At 41.1% G+C, this 22686-nt stretch overlaps 1 long non-coding RNA gene across 2 annotated transcripts in view; it reads left to right on the top strand.

Annotated features, from left to right (window-relative positions):
• Positions 1-14086: 14086 nt before the first annotated feature.
• The window catches only part of LOC133259113 (uncharacterized), a 72700-nt gene continuing 64100 nt past the window's right edge, over positions 14087-22686 (top strand). For both annotated transcript variants that reach the window (XR_009740266.1, XR_009740267.1), the window contains exons 1-2: positions 14087-14336; positions 21971-22142. This is a non-coding gene — a long non-coding RNA (uncharacterized LOC133259113). The remainder of the gene's footprint in view (positions 14337-21970; positions 22143-22686) is intronic.

Below are 22686 nucleotides of genomic sequence, written 5' to 3'. Positions count from 1 at the left end.
TACATGTGGAACCAATGTGACTTGTTACAAGGACCGACATCAAGAGCAGTGCTCTGAAAGTATGGTCTCAGACTGGGAGCATCAGTGACAAATAACGATTTGTTAGAAATGCCAGTTCTTGGGCTCCCCCAGAAAAGCGGGGTTGTGTCTCAGCATTATGTTTTAATAAGCCCTTTAGGTGATTCTCTTGCACCCTATAGTTGAGAACATTGATCGGGAGTAGAGATTGGCAAGCTACACTCTGTGAACCACAGCTGGCTAAGAATGGATTCACAGTAAACATTTGCAATGACTCATCAATAGGAGAAACTAACATTGAACCCCAACTAAGCAAAATATCTCAACAGGAAGATTTCCACTTTTCTCATTAGTAGATGTGTATTACAAAAAAATTAAAAATATACTCAATCATTATTTTATTATGTTTTCAAACCATCAATACACAAACTGAAAAAAATGTGTTGCTTGTTATATAAGTACTTTCCTGTATCTTCAACTTTGCCTCTTGGTTTGCAAAGCTTAAAATATTTATTATCTGGCTCTTTACAGGAAAAGTTTGCCAACCTCTGGCTTAGAGAAAGAGAAAAACATCTGAAAAAGGTGCAACATATGAAATTCCTCCACTTGTCAATGAAAAGTCACATCAGAAAAGCATCCTGGAATTGTCTCCATGCAGCCAGGCAAATGACAATGGAGTCGTAATAATGAATTGCATTAAAAACCGACAGCTGCATGTATTTTTAAAATATTTCATTTTTCTCAAAGTGATTTTTAAAACTGATAAAAGCTTGATCCTAATTGTAACAATTATCCAAAGCTTAATTAATATATTGCTTAAAGATGTGTGGGTAGTAGGCCTAAGAGCATGGGTTTCATATAGCTCGATTATCATAATTACAAGCATTCTATTTTCTCATTTACTTAATTGATTGTCATAGCTTTCCAGATGAATTCATGCTGCTGGAAGAGAATTGAATACATCTCTGAAAGAAAGGAAAAACCAGAAATGAAGCTATTTAGAAAAATGAGGTATCTCAGAATATAATCCATGGTGAGCATGAAAAATTGCCCTCGATAATATCTCCTTACCTCTTTGTTTAAAAGAGGCTTTTTTGTAAAATGAAAAAGAAATGAATGAAAAAGTATTATTGATTCAACTACATCTATAATAACACAGGCTCCACTGTCTCTTCAGCCAGAGGTGCCTAGCGCTCAAGAAAAATTTTCCATTTAGTTTTCCTTATAGAATCTATTAGTTTGGTACATTATGTTGACTATTTGTTATGCCTTTTGCAATGACCTCAGTCCTCACCTGGAGGGAGCGTGGCATGAGAGGTGATTTATTCTCTCTCTGAGGTTTATTCCAGAGCATTTCCTCAGCAGTGGCTGCCTGATATGGCAGGCTGGGCAGACTTACGTGTGGGGGTTTTGTGATGAATACTATTTTTCAGCAGAGACAAGGATGACCCCACCAAGCATGAGGTGAAGAAAAAGAAAACATTAGAGACTTTCTCCCATTGCGAAGCCTTAAATTTTCAGTTCCCATTCCTGTTTTGTCATTGTCTTTGTTGTTGTTTATTCCTAACAGTAACCCCCATGAGGTAGATGCTGGCTCAGCTGACAGGTTAGGAAACTGAGACAACAGAGAATTTTATAACTTCCAGGGTTATAAAGTTCCAGGGTGAACTCAGGTCCTCTGGCTCTCAGGCCATGTTCTTAACCAATACAGCTGCCCCTCGCAGGTAAGAACATATACAACCACGCCCACCCACGTCCTATGCGACACGCTGTCATTATTTTAATTTTTAAATTTGTTTTCAGATTGTAACTTCCCCCACATTCTTATTGTGAGGGAAGTATATAATTTACATACTTACCCTTTTAAAGTATACAGTTCTATAAATTTTGATAACTGCACATATTCCAGTAATGACCATCATAGTCAAGATACAGGACCGTTCATTCAGTTCAGTTCAGTTCAGTTCAGTATCTCAGTCATGTCCGACTCTTTGTGACCCCATGAATCGCAGCACGCCAGGCCTTCCTGTCCATCACCAACTCCCGGAGTTCACTCAGACTCACGTCCATCGAGTCAGTGATGCCATCCAGCCATCTCATCCTCTGTCGTCCCCTTCTCCTCCTGCCCCCAATCCCTCCCAGCATCAGAGTCTTTTCTAATGAGTCAACTCTTTACATGAGGTGGCCAAAGTATTGGAGTTTCAGCTTTAGCATCATTCCTTCGAAAGAACATCCAGGACTGATCTCCTTTAGAATGGACTGGTTGGATCTCCTTGCAGTCCAAGGGACTCTCAAGAGTCTTCTCCAACACCACAGTTCAAAAGCATCAATTCTTCGGCACTCAGCTTTCTTCACAGTCCAACCCTCACATCCATACATGACCACAGGAAAAACCATAGCCTTGACTAGACAGACCTTTGTTGGCAGAGTAATGTCTCTGCTCTTAAATATGCAGTCTAGATTAGTCACAACTTTCCTTCCAAGGAGTAAGCGTCTTTTAATTTCATGGCTGCAATCACCACTTGCCCCCTAAATTCTCTCACAGCTCTTTATGATCAGTACCCTTCTCTACCCTGTGTCTATCACTGGTCTGTTTGCAAACTTCCATTTTACATGAGATTTGCATTTAATTCAGTAGCCACCATATATATGTTTACTGTTTGTTTCCAATCACGCTTTTTTCCAAAGTAACATGCTTGTCAGTTCACATTCTCTTCTGTGTCAACTTGATTTTCTTGTTTGTTTTGCTTTGCTTACTTTTTTGCTTTAGAAAAATGTTCTTTGAGTAACCCATTATGACAACTTAGTATAAAGACAAGGAGAAATCTGTAGAGGAAGAGACTAGAAAAAGACAAAAAGATCTTAAGATAATAGTTAAACAACATGAAAGTACAGGTAAAAGATCCAGAAATTTTTGAAATAAACCACCATTGATTCGATAATACCCAAATCTAATGAATATTAATAAGAAGTGCAAGTCAAAAATCTATAACCCCACTCACTCTGATCTAGCCCAACTCACCGGGAACTTTAATAGAGCTTCTCTCCTTCAGAGCTCACACACATTTCTGTGAAGTGGAGAGAACGATCTATAAGTTCAATTATCCTTTTTCCCTTTTAGAAGTAGAGGATCCTCTGGAGAGGCATCCATCACTCGCAAGCTCATTAAAAAGGCAAGCCCTCTCTGCCCTCTGGGATTTGTCTCCAACCACCCTCATGAACTCCGCTACTAGTAGTACCTGACTGTGATTCCTTTCTATGGTTTTCTTCAACGTATGTTAGTTCACATTTCCTTTAGGAAAAGGTAACTTCACCACTATAAGCTTCTCTTCAAACTTTATCGACAGAAATATCTGAGCTAACTTGCAAAGCATGGTATTGGTAACACTATGCCCCTCCATCTGCGACACCATTCAAGCTAAAGGCAGCATAGCTGTGGGAGAGAAACAGCAGGCTGGAGCAAGACCAGCATGGGGGACATGTGTGGTCTACAGCGGTGCTTCTCAGGCTGTGACGTGCCTGTGATTACCTGGGAGTCTTGCTAAAGTGCAGGCTAATAGCTCGGGGTATAACCCAAGGTTCTTATTTTCTTGCAAGCTCTCAGTGCTGATGCTGCTTGTCCTTGGAACAACCAGGCTACAGGTCTCCTGTTATGAAGTATGGAGACAACAGGAGCAGAAGGAAAGCATCAGAGAGAGAAACATTTGCCACCAGTGACCCCAAACCGGCATAAATGTAGCCTAAACTTGGAATATGGCCATTCAGATTAGTAATCTGAGGAGGAACAATGTGTAGTGTGGGAGAAAGGAAGTTTTTTGGCATGAAATCAGAAACTAGGTGGTCCCTCCTAAATGAGGAATCTGGTATTTATTATGGGTACCACTTTGGAGACCAAGAATCCAAGAGTCAAAGTAAGTGACTTGTCCAGTGTCAAAGATTGATAACCAGAAATATAGTATTCAAACTCTATGTCTTTTGACTGGAGTCCAAATGTTTTTTTCCATTATATTATAGTCTTCTCAATTCCATTTGGAATTTTGGAAACAAAGGAGGGGAAAATGCTGGTTTTAAAGGTTACAAGTAGCGTTATATCCAAGACCAAAAGGGTAGTCAGTGCTAAAAGTGCTTAAAAGTCAGCATAGGAAAAAAAAAAAAATTCCAGAGTCCATAACATGCAGCCCAAAGAGTATGGAGATACCTGGGGAATCAGTCTTTGAATCTGTGACAGAGTCAAAGAAATAGGTTCAGAACATCCATCAGAATTACTTAATATTAAGTGGCAAAAAAATAAAGAGATACCTCTTTATTTTTTGGATACTCTCATCCAGCAATATTTTTAACTGCTATATCCTGGGTTGGCTTGGAGGGTGGGCTGTACCTCTACTTTGCATCTGGAAGCAACCTAGATCAGATGTAGCCACAAATCAAATAAATGTTTTTCAATAGGAACACACAGCACACTTCGCAAAGGCTTTGCATGTGCTTTTTTATTTCCAAGTCAAATGGAGGGAGGAGAAAATGACTCCAAGGTGACAAAAGAGAAGAGTCAGAAACAGAGACGATGAAAACTTTAAAAGGAAATGAGGAGCAAAGAGCAGGAAGAAAGGGAAGAGAAGAGAAAGCAGCCACTCAGGTCAGGTGGAAGGTGAGGGAAGGGTCACACCTGTTTTCATTTTATGTTGACCGATGTGTCTGCATTTGCTGCTACCGTGCAAAGTAAGTGTTATGGATTTCAGTCCATTTTCCAGCAAATTCTCTTGCAGCTGAGCGTACAGAAAAAGGAGAGAGCGGGGAGGCTCCCCAGAGGCAGTTGTCAGTCGTGCTTTTTTCTAAGGTAATGTGTTTGTCAATTCACATTCTCTTGTGTATCAGCTTGATTTTTGCTTGTTTGTTTGTTTTGCTTTGCTTACTTTTGCTTTAAAATTATTCTCAGTTGGTTCTGATAACCCACGCCGGAAATGCTACTTTGTTTTGCATTAAGTTTTATAGGATTACTACGGCCTGGACCCCAAAGATTAGACCCTGGGATTTCCACGGGCCTGGATTAATTAATAAGTGAAATACCTACCTACCATTTTCAGTGGAGAAAGAGATAGTTAGATACTCATTCTCTGCCTTAGAAGGCAGGTACAACCTAGAGCTATCTAGGGAGTGATAGTGACAAATATCAAATAGTGACAGCTCTCCAGTTAGCAGGGTATTTAAGGAGTTCCAAACCCATCATGCTTCTTCTAGCAGCTTTTGGGCTGCTGGTTTCCAGTTTTCCATAGCTGTTTTCAAGACTATTGCAAAGCTAGGGGGAGGTGGATAAGATTAAAATTAAAAACCCACAGAACTTGCTGTTCTGGTAAAGGTCCAGCCATATTTCTTAAATAAACACTCCTCAGATTGTTGCAAGACTTTATTTATGGAGCTCTGATAAAGTTTGACAGTGAGAGTTTTTTTTTCCCCCCCAATAGTTACATTCTTTTCATGGAGGAGCAGATTTTCGGAGGTCCTTATTCTACTATTCTGGAAAACGATTACTGGCAGTTCATAGATTCATTCTGTCACTCACATAGTTACTGATAAAGGAATGCTTTTTCATTCAACAAATATTTATTATTTAACATACATCAAAAATTATTGTGCTAGGTATAGCTGAAGCATGTTAGAAGGTGGCTTCTGTGGAATATAGGGAATAACTGAAAAGGTTTTAAAGCAGATAGCTAGTGGCAGTGGAATATTCAAGGCAGTGGGGATTGGATTAGAGTGAAGAGCCACGTTTGGATTCAAATAGAACAGGTATAGATGACCACTTAAGTGTAAGATGGAGGGAGCAGGTGGAGTAACACTTTCAGCATTCATTTATCAGAGTTCCTCCTTGTCAATACAGTTTGTCAATATTGTTTGAAACAGATGCTCTTATACTCAGTACCATAGTCTAGGTTTACAGATGCTAGACCATAGTCCAGCATCCCTAAATCACCTAAGCTTGGGATTGCAGGCTCACTCTAAGCCTGCAATCGACTCACACCACCAATCACTCACACCATCACTCTTTTTCCCTATATGAACTCATGTCCCTTCCTTTGTCACTGTGACTAAAGGATTTTATGGGGAAGAGGAAAACAGGGAAGTGTAGGTGGCTGCTTAGATCAATGGATGATCTTCATTCAACAGCATTTATTCTTCATTAATCACCGTGATATTTTAGTTTTTAAAAATTATCTGAAAGCTTGAAAAAAATCAGCTATTAATCACACCATTCTAATGCAATTATTATTATTCTGTTTCCTTCAAATAGTTCTCCTGTGTTTATTTTTACATGTTAGTAATATTTGCCATGCTATCTGGAATCTTATCTTTGTTACTTAAAGTTACAAACATTTGTCTTGTTCTGCTCTATTTTCAGTGGATACATTGCATTTCTGCAGAGGAACATATTATAATTTAGTTAAAATGTCTGCTACTGTCAGACGTTTCTGTCAAACAAAGTGACATCATTGTAAGAAGACTGAGAATCACAGACTTAGTATTATAAATTGATATGTGAAAATTATTTTTTTCAATTTCTAAATTGAATTGCTACCTAGCATTGTTATCTATCAGAGCAAGCAGTAAGTTCACTGGGATCTGTGAGGAAGGCGCAGGCTGTGGTTCTCTTGCAGATCAGAGCACATCTCTGGTGCTTTGGGAGTAGTCATTCTTCCATGCACTTAAGCTTTCCCCATGAAAGGGTGAATACTGGGTTTTGGCGTCTAGCGGAAGCACTCCTCTAGAAACAGAGAGCACCAGCCTCTTCAGATCATCACAGGGTTCTCAACTTCCTTCTTAGGGACCTAGGTGGGCCTTTATTTCTCACAGACCAAAAGAGATGAAATGCCTGTGTTTGAGCAGGAACATTTTCATGGTCTGGGCAGCTATTTGCCACCCTTTCCTCAAAGTTTACTTTATTCTATTCCCAGGAAAACAGTCTGTGGAGTTGGTTGAGAAGAGTCCTATTCACAGTACCCAGAACAGCCTTTTTACATGTGAAGCCTTATTCAATTTATTTTGAAATAAGCTCATGCTGGGAAGGGCTGCTTTTCTAAAAGTTGTGAAATGCAAGAGACAGTAGCAGCTGCTCACTTGCAGGTTCAGAAAGAATGAAATGAGCAAAATACCCTACCAGCCTCCATTATTAGACAATTAGCAGTTCTCCTCCTGTATCAATTGTCCGTCAGCCAAAGGAGGTGTAAGTTTCCTTTCCCCAATTCCTGTTTCATATGCACCAACATTTCGAGTAACTACACAGAAACAAGTCAGAGACTGTCTTTGCTTCGGCCTGAATAAACTACATCTTCAAAGACTTACCTTTTCACTCAGAGGTCTGGGGTGATGCAGGTGTATAACCCAAAGAGAGTTTCACTTGTGTTGAGAGGAATGGAAGCAAATAAGTTCAGGACTGAAAGGGGCCTTTGAGAGCATCTAGTTCAGCAATTCTCAAAGGCCATCCATTTACCAGTCTAGCTGACTACAAAAATCTTACCACTGGAGCTTTTAATAGTATAGGTTATCACCTCTCAACTCTGGGGATTCTAACAGTGGAACAATATTGATGAGTGATACTTCTATTTGGTCATGTTTGCGACCCATTTTTAAATGAGAAAATGAAGGCCCAGAGAGAATAACATTCAGTCACTTATTTGTCAGGCAGCCATTGACAAAGGCAAATCAAAATTCCCCATCCTAGTTTTTACATTCTGTTACACTGTCTTCCTAAAACTGTAACTACAGGCCGTGAAAAGTAAACGCGCTAGTCGCTCAGTCGTGTCCGACTCTTTGCGACCCCATGGACTGTAGCCCACCAGGCTCCTCTGCCCATGGAATTTTCTAGGCAAGAACACTGGAGTGGGTAGCCATTCCCTTCTCTAGGGGATCTTCCCCACCCAAGGATCAAACCCGGGCCTGGACCCTCCCAACCAAAGGATTGAACCCAGGTCTCCTGCATTGCAGGCAGACTGTTCACCATCTGAGCCACCAGGGAAGCCCCAACTATGGGCTAAGTACTTTCAAATACCAACTGAGGGCTCGTGGAATAAAGTTCTAAAAAACTAAAGATCACTTATTTTGAGAACAAAGCATTTTGTTTTCCTATAAACAAGGAAGACCCCCAGTGACTAATTATTTAAGCATAGAATTGTAGTTAAAATGCTTTTTACATTGCCTCGGCTCTTCCCTATTACCTCAACAGGGTAGGGGAAATTTACTTGTTTATTTAACAAATATTTTAAGTCTAAGCACCTCTTAATACATCAGATTGTGCTAGGCATATAGCTCATTAACAAAAGACACATACTCCCTATTGTAACAGAGCTTACAGTTTAGTGAGGGTTAAGGATAATTAAACAGATAGTTTGCTGTTGAGTATGGTGGGTGTTATGACAAGCAGATTGTCAGGGAGTTTCCAAATCTTTAAAGCCTTTATATAGTTACGATGGAGAAAGCAATGGCACCCCATTCCAGTACTCTTGCCTGGAAAATCCCATGGACGGAGGAGCCTGGTGGGCTGCAGTACGTGGAGTTGCTAAGAGTCAGACACGACTGAGCGACTTCACTTTCATTTTCACTTTCATGCATTGGAAAAGGAAATGGCAACCCATTCCAGTGTTCTTGCCTGGAGAATCCCAGGGACAGGGGAGCCTGGTAGGCTGCCATCTATGGGGTCTCACAGAGTCAGACACAACTGAAGTGACTTAGCAGCAGCAACAGTTACAAAGGAATGATTTTGGCCAACAGTTATTTCCTATTGATTCAAAGAAAATTAAGGATATGAGTATATTCATAAGTGGATAAAATAATAGCAGTTCAAATCAGACAACCAGTGCTTATGGTAGAGTGGAGAGGTTGGCAAATCCTTTTCTCAAAAAACAACTATAAAAGTCAACTTAATTCTTGTAAACACCCATTTCAGGGTTCTGGAAATTGACTAAAGGCAAACAACAAATTGAGGAAAGTTGCTTCACAAAAATCTGCTAGAACTATATATAAGAACAGAGGGCATTTGTGGCTTTCATTCCTGGGATGGCTCAGTCAATGTAATTTTGCAGGGTAAGGCTAGTCATGAAAAGTGAGAGCTTTGTTGCTGGAGGGTGCTAGCTTTATTTGGAGTAAAATGTGAAAATCCATGTTTCACCAGACTATTTCAGAAGTAGCATTATTGTTAATTGGCATTTCTGCAAGTAAAGTTAGTTGCTCTGCTCGCCTGAAGTTGCAGTTCCAGTTGGTGAGAATAGAGTGACCATAGTCACAATAGTCGATGCAGGACTTTAATAGAGAGATCTCAGAACAACAGTATTATGAATGGCTGACTTCTTATCTGAAACAGTGGAGACCAAAAGGCAATGCAATGACATTCAAAATTCTTAAAAAAAAAAAAAAGTGAATATATCAATATTCAGCAAAACTATCCTTCAGAAATAAAGATGAAATAAAAACATGCCTAGATGAATGAAAACCAAGATACTTTTCTGGCATTCTTTTCTTCCAAGAATACTAAAGTCTTTCTCAAGGATAGAAAATGGCATCAGATGTTGAGGAGATTCTACAGAAAGAAATGGAAACTAGTAACAGCCTATATAAGTATTTGTTTGTCTCTTGATGACTTTAAAAGATATAAAGTTGGAACAATTCAAAATTGGAATTAAGAAAAACATTTATGATAGCATCAAAAAGACTTGGAATAAATTTAACAAAAGTAGTGCAAGATCTGTTAACAGAATTACAATGAATTACTGAAATAAATCAAGATCTTTAAAAACAAAGAGACATTTCATGTACATGAATTAGAAGATTCAATATTCAAAAATTCCAGCAGGCATTTTTTTTCACTTGACAACCTGGCCCTAAGATTTACACAGAAATGCAAAGAACCCAGAATAGCGAAGACAATTTTGAAGGAGAAAAAAAAAAGGAAAAACCTGAAAGGTTTCAGTCAGTTCAGTTCAATCTCTCAATTGTGTCCAACTCTCTGAGACCCCATGAACAACAGCACTCCAGGCCTCCCTGTCTATCACCAACTCCCGGAGTTCACCCAAACTCATGTCGATTGAATCGGTGATGCCATCCAACCATCTCATCCTCTGTTGTCCCCTTCTTCTCCTGCCCTCAATCTTTCCCAGCATCAGGGTCTTTTCAAATGAGTCTACTCTTTGCATCAGGTGGCCAGGGTATTGGAGTTTCAGCTTCAATATCAATCCTTCCAATGAGGTTTACATCACCCAATTCCAAAACTTAATACAAAGTAAATCAATATGGTGGGGGTACTTGTGACATGTCAATTTAAAAAAGATTCACAACGTGAGAGTTGCAAGATAAGTTTTAATTGGGGAAAAATGAGGACTGCAGCCCAGGAGACAACACCTCAGATAGCCCTGAGAAACTGCTCCAAATAAGTAGGAGGGAAAGGTCAATATGTGATTTTGCTGAAGGGGGAATTCATGCAATCAAGCTCTCATCTTATGAAAGGTTTTCTTTTCTGCTAGTCACAAGAAGCTCATGTCACCACAAAGGAATTTACTGTTTTTCTAGAAGTGGAAAGATACAAGGGTTGGGATCATGAAATCAGTTACTGAAAGCATCCAACTATCTAAAGACTCATTTCACCAGTTTTCCTGGAGCACAATGTGCCTCATTCTCCACCCTGGACTCCCTACAGGGTGTGTCAAAGGTCAAGAGCTGCAGTAGCACAGGATTCAATCCCTACCGAGGCAGATGGCAAATGCTCTTGTTGCTGCTGCTAAGTCACTTCAGTTCAATTGCTCAGTCATGTCTGACTCTTTGCGACCCCATTGACTGCAGCATGCCAGGCTTCCCTGTCCATCACCAACTCCCAGAGCTTACTCAAACTTATATCCATCCAGTCAGTGATGCCATCCAACCATCTCATCCTCTGACTCCCACTTCTGCTGCCTTCAGTCTTTCTGAGCATCAGGGTCTTTTCCAGTGAGTCAGTTCTTTGCATCAGGTGGCCAAAGTATTGGAGTTTCAGCTTCAGCATCAGTCCTTCCAATGAATATTCAGGACTGATTTCCTTTAGGATTGACTGGTTTGATTTCCATGCAATCTAAGGGACTCTCAAGAGTCTTCTCCAACACCACAGTTTAAAAGCATCAATTCTTTGGCACTCAGCTTTCTTTAGAGTCCAGTTCTCACATCCATACATGACTACTGGAAAAAACCATAGCTTTGACTATATGGACCTTTGTTGGCAAACTAATGTCTCTGCTTTTTAATATGCTGTCTAGGTTGGTCATAGCTTTTCTTCAAGGAGCAAGCATCTTTCAATTTCATGACTGCAGTCACCATCTGCAGTGATTATAGAGCCCAAAAAAATAAAGTCTCTCACTTCAGTTATGTCCAACTCTTTGTGGCCGGCCCTATGGACTGTAGCCCACCAGGCTCCTCTGAGATTCCTCAGAGGAAGAATCTCCTCTAAGATTCTTCAGGCAAGGATGCTGGAGTGGGTTGCCATGCAACCATCTCCTCCAGGAGATCTTCCCAACCCAGGGATTAAATCCACATCTCTTTTGTCTCCTGCATTGGCAGGTGGGTTCTTTACCACTAGCACCATCTGAGAAGCCTGGCAAATGCCCTTGGCAAATGTCAATTTGTCACTGACATTAAGGATAGAACTATAGATCAGTAGTGTAGAATTGAGGGTTCAGAAATAAAGGCTCACACTTATGATTCAGTGATGTTCAACAAAGGTGCTAATGTAACAGGAGGAAGAGGGGCAGGGCACAACTTTTGAAAGAATGACATAGCCCAAGGACACAACATAAACTGATTAGAATCAAATGGGACCAGACAAGAGTGGACCTTGATCTTCAATCAGCAAGTGAAATGACACACCCAAAGGTGCCATGACAGTTCCAAGGCACTATTAAAAGACCAAGGAGTGGGCGGTGCTCCAAATCCTGGAAATCTCAGTCCCTTCCCCAAAATAGTTGAAATAATTCTCCCACTCATTAACATATGAAATTACCCGGCCTGTTAAAACTAACCACACCATATTTCACAGCTGCACTCATCTTCTGCAATGGCCCACACTCTATGGAGTGTGCTTCTCTTTGAATCTGAATAAATCTACTTCTTACCTATCACTTTGTCTCTCACTGAACTCTTTCTGTGATGAGACATCAAGAACCTGAGCTTCATTAGGTCCTAAAACCAGGTACCATGAGTTCTGGTCTGAGTCCCAGTCATGTGGGTTCATGTCCCAAGCAGGGTTTTGGCTGGATTTGAGTTCCAGCTATGTGGATTTGAGTCCCAAATAAGGTTTTGGCTGAGTTTGAGTTCCAGCCACATGGGTTCAAGTCCCAAGCAGAGCTTTGGCTGTGTTCAAGTCCCAGCCATGTGAGTTCAAGTCCCAAACTGGGTTTTGGCTGGATTCAAGTCCCAGCACATGGGTTCAGGTCCCAATCTGTGGTAAATGGTTTCACTAAGACAATTGAATAGGGAAAGAAAAATCCTGTTTTTAAAAAAATGATCTGCAACACTAAGATATCTTCAGCAAAAAAATGGTTTTACTTGATATCTCACGCCACACACAAGAATTAGTTCAAAATGGATCACAGATCTTAATGTAAGAGCTGAAAGGCTGGTCTGAAAAAGTGAATCTAAGAATTATCAAGTTGGAATGGCGTTTTGGTTGTATCCAGAAGATACTGTCACCAGGCAATCCAGGAATACTCAGACCCTGCTTCATTCACAGTACGTGGGAAAGATGAAAGCCCAAGAAACAGTGGCCAAAGAAAATCACAGCCCCCCTTGTGATTAAAGTGGACATGGACCCCAAAACTAAATGATGAAGACTGGGAGACTGAACAAGAGACACTAGAATTGAACCCCTCTTATTTAATTGGCAGTCTCCCTTGTTAAGTTTTGGGTGAAAAGAAAGTAAAAGTGAAAAGGTATTAGTCACTCAATCCTGTCCAACTCTTTTCGACCCTATGGACTGTAGCCTACCAGGCTCCTCTGTACATGAAATTCTCCAAGCAAGAATACTGGAGTGGATTGCCATTTCTTCCTCCAGGAGATCTTCCCAACCCAGGGAGCGAACCCAGGTCTCCCACATTGCAGGCAGATTCTTTATCGTCTGAGCCACCAGGGAAGCTCTAAGTGATGGGTGATCTCATCCAAACTGGCCTAAGAAGAAAGAATTTAATGGGTTGTAAATGAAAAACTCAAAGGTGGAGCTGTCTGCAGGGATGCTCTGTCCTGTAGCTCAATCTCAAGGTACCTTTCCATCCATATCTTAACATAATCCTGTGTACTGGCTCCACTCTCAGGCAGTCTGTTTCCTTGTGATTGATGATGGCTGTCAAAGTTCTAACATCGTATCTTCCCATCTCAAGTCCAGTGGAAAAGAGCCATTTTCTAACAGTTTCAGAAAAAAGTCTCATTGGTTTGTGCTCCCTGAAACACTGAGGCCAGGGCTGGGCAATACTCATCACCTAGGACTGAGCCATTTGCTCCAGCAAACAGGAGCCCCACCCCAAGAATAGGAGGGTAGAAAAGAGGGTAGCTTCCCAGAGATAAACTAGATAACTCTTTCCTGGAAAAAAGCGAATGGGTGCTAGGAAGTAAAAATCTCAGAGGTTTCCACTGCAACCATATTCTTTTAAGCTAATAATTTTCCATTTGTTTCATGCAAAATACAAGTAGAAAACATCCATCAGATCCAGAGGGAGAAAGAACGAGCAGTAAAAAGGACATTTGAAAATCAAACTTTAAAGAAAAATATTTTAAATGGTGTTTGTCCCCAAGTCCTTTTGCTTAACCAAACAAGGACCCAACTTTAGTAGCTGCCATAGCTCAGGTGCCCTATGGCAGAAAGAGAAAAGGAGAGAAGCTCAGAGAGAAAGTGAAAGTGAAGTCGCTCAGTTGTATCCAACTCTTTTCAACCCCATGAACTGTAGCCTACCAGGCTCCTCTGTCCATGGGATTTTCCAGGGAAGAGTACTGGAGTGGGTTGCCATTAAGTATCTACACCTGGGGCCAATCAGAGTGAAGAGAAAGGTGGAAGTCCGGCGGAAGACGGAAGTCAACAGCAGCAGCAGGGCGAGGCCTGGGCTACTTTAAAGTGGCAGGCCTTGCAGCAACGGACCAGGTCAGCTGCACGGAGAGGAGAGGCAGAGCAAGGGGCCAAAGCTCCAAGCCTCTCCTCCCCAGTGACGGCCAATTGGTCTTTAACAGTTAAGCCAAGAGAAAGAAAGAAACCATGAGTCTCCCAGAGAACTGGTCTTTGCAGACGCCATCATTCTGCTTACTCACGGCGGGGCACCATTCTTGAGGTGAGCGTTCCTCTTCCTTGGAAAGGAAGGAGAGGGTGGGGGCTACCTTTCTCCCACAGGTCTGTGCGTTTAGAGTTGGTTATTAAGCCGTGAATGTGTGTAAAGTGAGGAGAGAAGAGTAGAGGAAAGAGAAACGGAGGAAGATAGAGACAGGCCTAGGCTGGATTCTGGCAGAGCCCCAATCTTTAAAGAAAAGGTAGGTTTTCTTTTCCTTCACAGGTATTGTTGGTTTTGGTTTTCGGAGTCCTTGTAGGTTAAAAGCAGTTTGGACACCGGTTTACCTCCTAATCCCCAGTTAGCAAACCCAGAGGATTCAGACTGCCCTGGAGGCCCACGGAGGAGGTTTGTAAATCGGGGAATCATCTATTGTGTTCAAGCTGAAGATACAGTAGCCCAGACAGCTGACATAGAACAATAGTTGCAATTTTCTGGCTTTGAAGAGAAAGTATTTTCCTTTTGGAAACCTCATTTGGCCATTTCAAAACTCTTAATAATGTATAAGTTTGAGGAAGTTACCAAACAAATTTTTGCCAGCATCCTGCCACAGATTTCCAAGTTAGCAGTTTTGTGAAGTACCAGGGGGAGGAACAGCTATAGAATGAAAAAGGTGCTCATTCTTGGACAGGAAAGAAGTGTTTGGAGTCTGCTGGTTTAGTGCCAGCAGGGTCAGGGGACTTGACCTGAGGCCTTAGAGCTGAGTGTGTTTCTAAAGAGGACATGGTGTCTGATCAGGGAGAAGAGTTGAGAATGAAAACTGATTGCTTATCAAATCCAGAGTCAATTACATGGAGACAGATCATACTCTGGGAATCTGTTGAAATCCTAGGGCATGTTATTTTGAGGCTAGGATGGCAGGAGAAAAGAAAGTTGATTAACTGCTACCCCACCCCCCCCACCCCCCCCATCACCCACATGCTTTAACAGTAGTACTCTACATATACGACCTCACTTTGCGTCTGTGCACGTGTCCTTAGCGGCTCAGTCATGTCTCTTTGCGACTTCATGGGCGGTAGCTGAGCCAAGCTCCTCTGTTCATGGGATTATCCGGATGAGAATACTGGAGTGGGTTACCATGCCCTCCTCCAGGGGATCTTCCCAACCCAGGGATTGAACCCAAGTCTCCTGCAGCTCCTGCATTGGCAGGTGGATTTTTTACCACTGTGCCACCTGGGGAACCTGATGAAAGTGAAAGAGGAGAGTGAAAATGTTGGATTAAAACTCAACATTCAGAAAACTAAGATCATGGCATCTGGTCCTGAAAGGTTATTGCTCAACCACGAAATATGCTGGGATTCTTGGCCTCTGGTGGAGAAGAATTCAATCCGGGGCCAGTGACAAGCCTTGATTGCTCAGAGCTTTTTTGTAATAAAGTTTTATTAAAGTATAAAAGAAATAGAGAAAACTTCTGACATAGACATCAGAAGGGGGCATAAAGAGTGCCCCACTGCTAGTCTTTAGCCAGATGTTATATAGGATTCTGCTAATTAGAGAAAGGAAATGTTTCACAACTCAGAGACTGGCACCAGGCCCAACACCTACAACATGCATTTTAAGAGAACATTTGCACCAGGTGAGTCATCCCGGGCCATGAATTGATTGACATGAATCTTGAAGAAAGGCAGGTTTCCAAGTAAATATATAGTTTCATTAACATAGATTAGGAGAACAATGTGTGAGTAAAACATACAGATTTGTCAAGTGGGTTCTGAGTTTTAGGTGGAACTGACTTGAAGAGAGACAGAGTCTAGGATAAATACATAGTTCATTAACAAAGCTTAAGATAAACATTTCCATTAAAAAAATGCATTGGTTAGCTCAAGGTTTGAGAAAAGTTAAGTTCAGCTGGAGCCAGGTGTCATCATGGCAACATAGAATTTTAAGAGAACCCTCTTTTTAAATTTGTATAGAGAAAGGGGGGAAAATCTAATACTTGTTTCCTCCTGCCACTTAAGGGAGAGAGAAAAATGTCTAGAAGCCTATTTCGTCCCTTTGGAGACCCCCCTGGCCTTCCTGCCTGTTACACTCTCCGTCCCATCACTTCATGGCAAATAGATGAGGAAACAGTGACAGACTTTATTTTGGGGGGGGGGGGGTGGGGCTCCAGAATCACTGCAGATGGTGACTGCAGCCATGAAATTAAAAGATCCTTACTCCTTGGAAGAAAAGTTATGACCAATTTAGACAGCATATTAAAAAGCAGAGACATTACTTTGCCAACAAATGTCCATATAGTCAAAACTGTGGTTTTTCCAGTAGTCATGTATGGATGTTAGAGTTGGACTCTAAAGAAGGCTGAGTGATGAAGAATTGATACTTTTGAACTGTGGTGTTGCAGAAGACTCTTGAGAGTCCCTTGGACAGCAAGGAGATCCAACCAGTCCATCCTAAAGGAAATCAATAGATGCTGAAGCTGAAACTCCAATACTTTGGCCACCTGATGCAAAGAACCAACTCATTTAAAAAGACCCTGCTGCTGGGAATGGCTGAAGGCAGGAGGAGAAGGGGATGACAGAGGATGAGATGGTTGGATGGCATCACCAACTCAATGGACACACAAGTTTGAGTAAGCTCTGGGAGTTGGTGGTGGACAGGGAAGCCTGGCGGGATGCAGTCCATGGGACCACAAAGAGTCGGACACAACTGAGTCACTGAACTGGACTGAACTGAAAATCCTACAAAGAAAGGGATATTGTTATCATTCCTACTTTAGAGAAAGTCAAGGCACAGAGAAATTACATAGCTTGTTTAGAGTCACAGAGCTTCGTGGAGATGCAGCTGGGGGTTAGAACCCAGGCAGTTCCTGGTTTGCAGAGTTGAAACCTGAAACTCCTGTGCTAACCTAACCTGAGGTTGGCTGGGGGCTTGTGCCAAACTTAACACCAGTGAGGCCACACACCTGTCCATACCCAGCAAATCTTTCCCAGTTGGATACAGAGTTTTGGTACCTTGGAGTGGCTTGCCTGAGAGTGACAGACTATTGGAGAAGGTGCTTTGTGTGGTGTGGTGAGGTGAGGTCATGTGAGGTGAAGAAAGGAAAAAAGAGAGTGATCCTTACTTTGAAGAAGAGAGTGTATTGAATATTTCACACAGGACACCAGGAAATCAGACCCTCATCTTCCTTTCACCTTCTGTCTTGCCCTCACTGAGCACACTTAAAGAGAAAATGAATTCTGCCCACTGAAAAAGGGCAGACTGCAATGAAAAACAACTTTAAAGATATTTCAGCATATAAAGTCTTTGAGCTACATCACTCACAATGGTTTACAAGTTTATTTCCCACTTGCAGTTGTGCTGAGCAGACACTTTGGGAAGTGCGGCAGTAATTCAGGCTGTGGGCCACAGCATCATCTGCTGGGCGTCCCATCTGTACAAGAGCGGGTTGTCATAGATGATCAGGTGCAGATTTATCCAGACACGTCGTCTGCAAAATGGCCAGCCAGGAGAGATTTAAAAATTCTTTTCCTCACCCTTTTTGCTAAGTATACAATTCTAAGAAAACAGATTTCCTAGCAAAGACTTTTCTCCCACCCCCACCCAAAGAAGAAACAAAAAACTTTGAACAGAGGAAAGACAATACAGGCTTTAAGTCCATGTTTCAGTGTCAGCCCCTGGCACTTGTTGATTGGCAACCTTGAGCAAACCCTCTGAATTAGAAAAGATTTCACTTGTAAAATGGGCTGTGGGGGCAGTTAAAGGAGATAATAGCCATTATCTTCTTATGCTACATAAAAACAGATTTTTTTTTAGTTCTCTGTTCTGAGCAGCAAGTCCTGTGACACATAATACATGCTGCATGACTAAGCATGTGACTGACTCTATCCATTGAAAATGACATCTAGGGACACAGAGCTAATTTCTTCTTAATTATTTCTTCCAAAGGAAAAAGCAAAACAAAAGCTCTCCCTTTCAGGCTTTCCTTCTTTCTAAGGTGATTTCTTTCCATGACTATTTTCATGTCCCCTTTCCTATTAATAGTTATTTTTTCAAAGACTTTTTCAGTTTGGTTTTTTTGTTTGTTTGTTTCCTACATCCTATGTCTTCGTTTCATTGGCTTACGCCCTTGTTTTGTAATCATTTTCACTGAGCTTCCTAAAAGGACAAATTGAAGATAAATTTTTCAGTGGTTTCATGTCTGACACGTCTGCATTCTAGTGTGCTATTGATAATTAATTTGATTGGTATAAAATTCTAGGCGGAAAAAATGTCCCCTTGGAATTTTAAAAATGATTCTCCAGTGTTTCCTATTATTTCTTGTATTACTTATTAAAGAAAATGTGAGTGAGTGTAGGAAAGAAGATGAATAATGACAGTAACTGTACCACCTGGAGACAACCCTGTTACCATTGTGATGTCTGCGTCCTTCAGGACACACACACACACATATACACACTCACAAGGTCATATTGTATATTTAATTTCACATCATAATTGTTTAACTTTATGTCATTTTATCCTCATGTCATTATATATAACTAAATTAGTTTAAAGATCCTTTTCAATCCTAAGGATCAGAGATTCTATGATATCTTAAGAAGAAATTGTGACATGGGATGGTTCAGTAAAAGGAGCAGACAGTTGAGGAGTTGGTTTCATTGACACAGGCATGAAATAGAATTGTGGCAAAGGAAAGATAAGGTTAACTCCTTGCCAAGTGCTTTTCATTTAGGGGTACAGAAGGTTCTTAGCGAGTATATAGAAATCATAGGTTACAGATGAGGCTCAGTAAATCATCTGAGTATAACCTACAGTCGGGAAAAGCACAGTAGGATGGAGAAAAGAGTACAGCAGGACCTCTTGGAAGGAACACCATGTGCAGCCTTTAGGATGAAAGGGGGTTACATATAAGCAGAGTGCTCATGGTGCTGAATGGGAGACGGGCAACCAGTGCCAGTTTCAGAGGCCTGCAATTCAAGATGACAAGCAATAGGGAACAGAACAGAATTGCCACCTAAACACAGAAAATCTTTGTTGCTGTGAGGACAGAGCCTACGTGGGCTTCAGAAAGAAATGGACAAGGAGTAAAGAGGAGGAAGAAATGGAAATGGAAAAAGAAGTGAAGAGGAAGATAAGCGAAAATAGAGCAAGTAGCTAGGGATGGAAAAGTGGTGTTCAGAGATGGCAGCTCCTGCTGAAGATGAGAAGGATGCAAACAAGAAACACTTATGTAGCAAAATTATCTTCCTGGAGCTGACTTCTGGATTTGTGAGTGGTCCTCATTCCCTCTTCTCACTTTCGTTGCAAGAACAATGAAAGGTCACAGTGAATTACAAGGTAATGAGAGCACGAAAAAGCAAGAAGAACTATCAATGTTTTGATAGTCTGAATTTGTCTAGAAACCAAGCCCAGACAAGGGCATGTGGTAAAAATAACAGTGGCAAGTGAAGACTGCACCCTGTGAGTCAGAAGAGCCTGGCCCTGCAGGAGAGAGGAGTGGAGGGGAGGAGGGGGAGTAAGAGACACCTACCCGGGCCCTTTGTCCTATGTGGATCCTTACCTCAAAGGTATATTAGTAAATGCTAAGACAGAGTAGAGCATACACACACAGTGTGCATCCATTTATAGAAACTTCATCACTCCTTCTTTCCCCATGTCCTTAAAGATGTCCTGTTGGGCAATGAGGCAACGGCTGAAAGCAGACAGACGGTCAATGAAATTGCTGTATGTGAAGTAGGCTTCAAGAAGGCGTATAAACAGAAAGCTTCAGTAATTAATGCACTCTGGCAACTGTATTTTTCATGCTTCTGCTAAAATTTTGACAAAATTAAAGAGGAAAAAGTGCAAACAACTTCTAATATGAAAGGACAAATTGCTTTGCACTGAATCAGAAGAGCAGGAAGCAGTACACAGTCCTTTTTTTAGTTCAGGAAAGCTTCATTAGATCATGCTGGTTAGACTCAGACCTGGGTGGTCCTTGTAAGTCAGGATCCACTGGGGAGATGCCTCCACTCTCCATGTGGAAGTTGGGGAATTGTTAGTTCTTAACATTTTGTACTAATAGAGCTATCTTCTCTTCTGTGGAATGTAGAACCCAAGAGACTTCAAAAGATGCCATGAATTTGAGTGAGGGAGGGAATCTGACACAGAAAACAGGAAAAAATTAGAAAGTATTTACTTTGTGTTTTCCTATGTTTCTATGAATCGAGATGAAAGGGCAAATAAGCTTCAATATAGAATTATTTTAAATGATCAGACTTAAAAACAAGCAAACAAACAAAAAAAGCAAAGCACGACCACTCACTCACGAACACTGAAAGTACAATAGTATATTAAATCTATGTTGAAAGCAGTAAAGAGTAGAGGTGATATTAGCAAAATAGGGATCAACGATTTCAGAGACTAAATGTGATGGAAAAAGATAACGTGATAAAATCTATGGTGAGAAATACATCATAGGGAGAGGCCAGGTGTTAGAGAAGCAAGATGCGAATGGCAGAGCTTCTGGGGACAGCCAGGAGGAAAGGAAGTAGGGCGCAAGAGCAGGGAACCTCGGTGCTTAAGAACATGGGCTCTGAGTCAACAGACATGGGTTTAAACCTGAGTATCTCGGAAAAATTATTCAGCTGTTTTAAGCTTTGGGTTTATCATCAATAAAGTGGGGATACTATCATTCCTATTTGATAAGGTTTTCAGAATTAAAGCATTGTGTCTGACACCAAGGAAAAACTACAAATTAGCTCAATTTGTGAAAAAAGATTCCAACCTAGACATGTCCTGATTTGTATTTAATTTCAAGGTGATTCTTGTTCCTTTGTATTTTCTATTTGTTGATTGAGTAGTGACACATTCCCCCCACCCCCAACCCAAGGATTAAGGAAGAGGTAAAATCACACAATTAGGAAAATAGGAAAATGTGATGTTATTTTCAAAGGGATAGAATCACTCTGATTTCAATTTTCTTTCCTAAATTAAAGAATAGATGCTGCTGCTGCTGCTGCTGCTAAGTCGCTTCAGTCGTGTCTGACTCTGTGCGACCCCATAGACGGAAGCCCACCAGGCTCCTCCGTCCATGGGATTCTCCAGGCAAGAACACTGGAGTGGGTTGCCATTTCCTTCTCCAATGCATGAAAGTGAAAAGTGAAAGTGAAGTCACTCAGTGGTGTCCGACTCCTAGCGACCCCATGGACTGCAGCCTTCCAGGCTCCTCCATCCATGGGATTTTCCAGGCAAGAATAGATGACGATGTGCCAATATCCATGGAATTTTTTTCTATTCATCTTTGTCCAAATTTAATTGGAATAAAATGAATAAACACTTAAATTTCTAGAGAGACTAATCAGAGTTGTAATTTTGTGCCCTCAAACCACTCCACAGTCACTGTGTCCTGTGAGAGCTGTAACAAAAGACTTCATGACTTAAAAGTAACAGATACACAAGTATATATAAAATGGATACACAAAAGGACCTATTGTATAGCACAGGGAACTATACTCAATATTTTGTAATAACCTATATGGGAAAAGAATCTGAAAAAGCATATTATATATATGTATGTATACACATATCTGAATCACTGCTGTGCAACTGAAACTCAAATAACACTGTAAATCAATTATACTTCAGTAATAAGTAAATAAATTTTTAGAAGTTCAAACTTCAAAAACAAAAAGCAAGTTTTTTATCTTGTACCCCTGTAGGTCAGAAGTCCTACCCAGGTCTCACTGGTCTAAAATCAAGGTGTTGGCAGGTCTGGGTTCCTTCCAGAAATTCTAGAGAAGACTCCATTCCTTCTCATTTTCCAGCTTCTGGAGGCCTCCCCATCCCTTGGATTGTGGCCCCTTCCTCCATCTTCAAAGCCAGCAACAGCAGGTAGAGTCTTCCATCATGTCCCTCTGTCTCCCTCTCCTGCCTCTCTTCCCCTTGTAAGAGAACTTGTGATGATATTAAGCCCACTGGATAATCCAGAATAACCTCCTTATCTTAAGTCACCTTAATTCCATCCACAATTAATTCCCGCTTGTCTTGGAAAGAAACATAGTCACAGGTTCTAGGATGAGGAGGCAGTCATTATTCTGCGTATTAGTCAGTAAATAGGTTCTATTGGTAAAAAGAAATATTTTGGACTCTATCAGACACATAACCTCTCTTACTGAGAAATGTGAGATGGATTCTGGGGAGGATAAACACCATCTATTCACTGTTTGAGTTTCTTCATTTTATTTTTAATGAATTAGTAGTACAGCCTCATGGTTTAAAAAATGGAATATAAAACAACTCTCCAGTGTAAAATCTCCCTCCCAGTGCTGATTCCCACATCTACGGGTTCCAAATTCTACCCACTTAGGACTACTATTGGTATGGGGCTTCCCAGATGGTGCTGGTAGTAAAAGAATCCACCTGCCAATGCAAGAGA

This window comes from Bos javanicus, chromosome 2 (assembly GCF_032452875.1).
Source record: "Bos javanicus breed banteng chromosome 2, ARS-OSU_banteng_1.0, whole genome shotgun sequence".
Classification (NCBI taxonomy): Eukaryota; Metazoa; Chordata; class Mammalia; order Artiodactyla; family Bovidae; genus Bos; species Bos javanicus.
The sequence above is the reverse complement of the archived record's forward strand: the minus strand, read 5'-3'. Positions and strand labels throughout refer to the sequence as shown.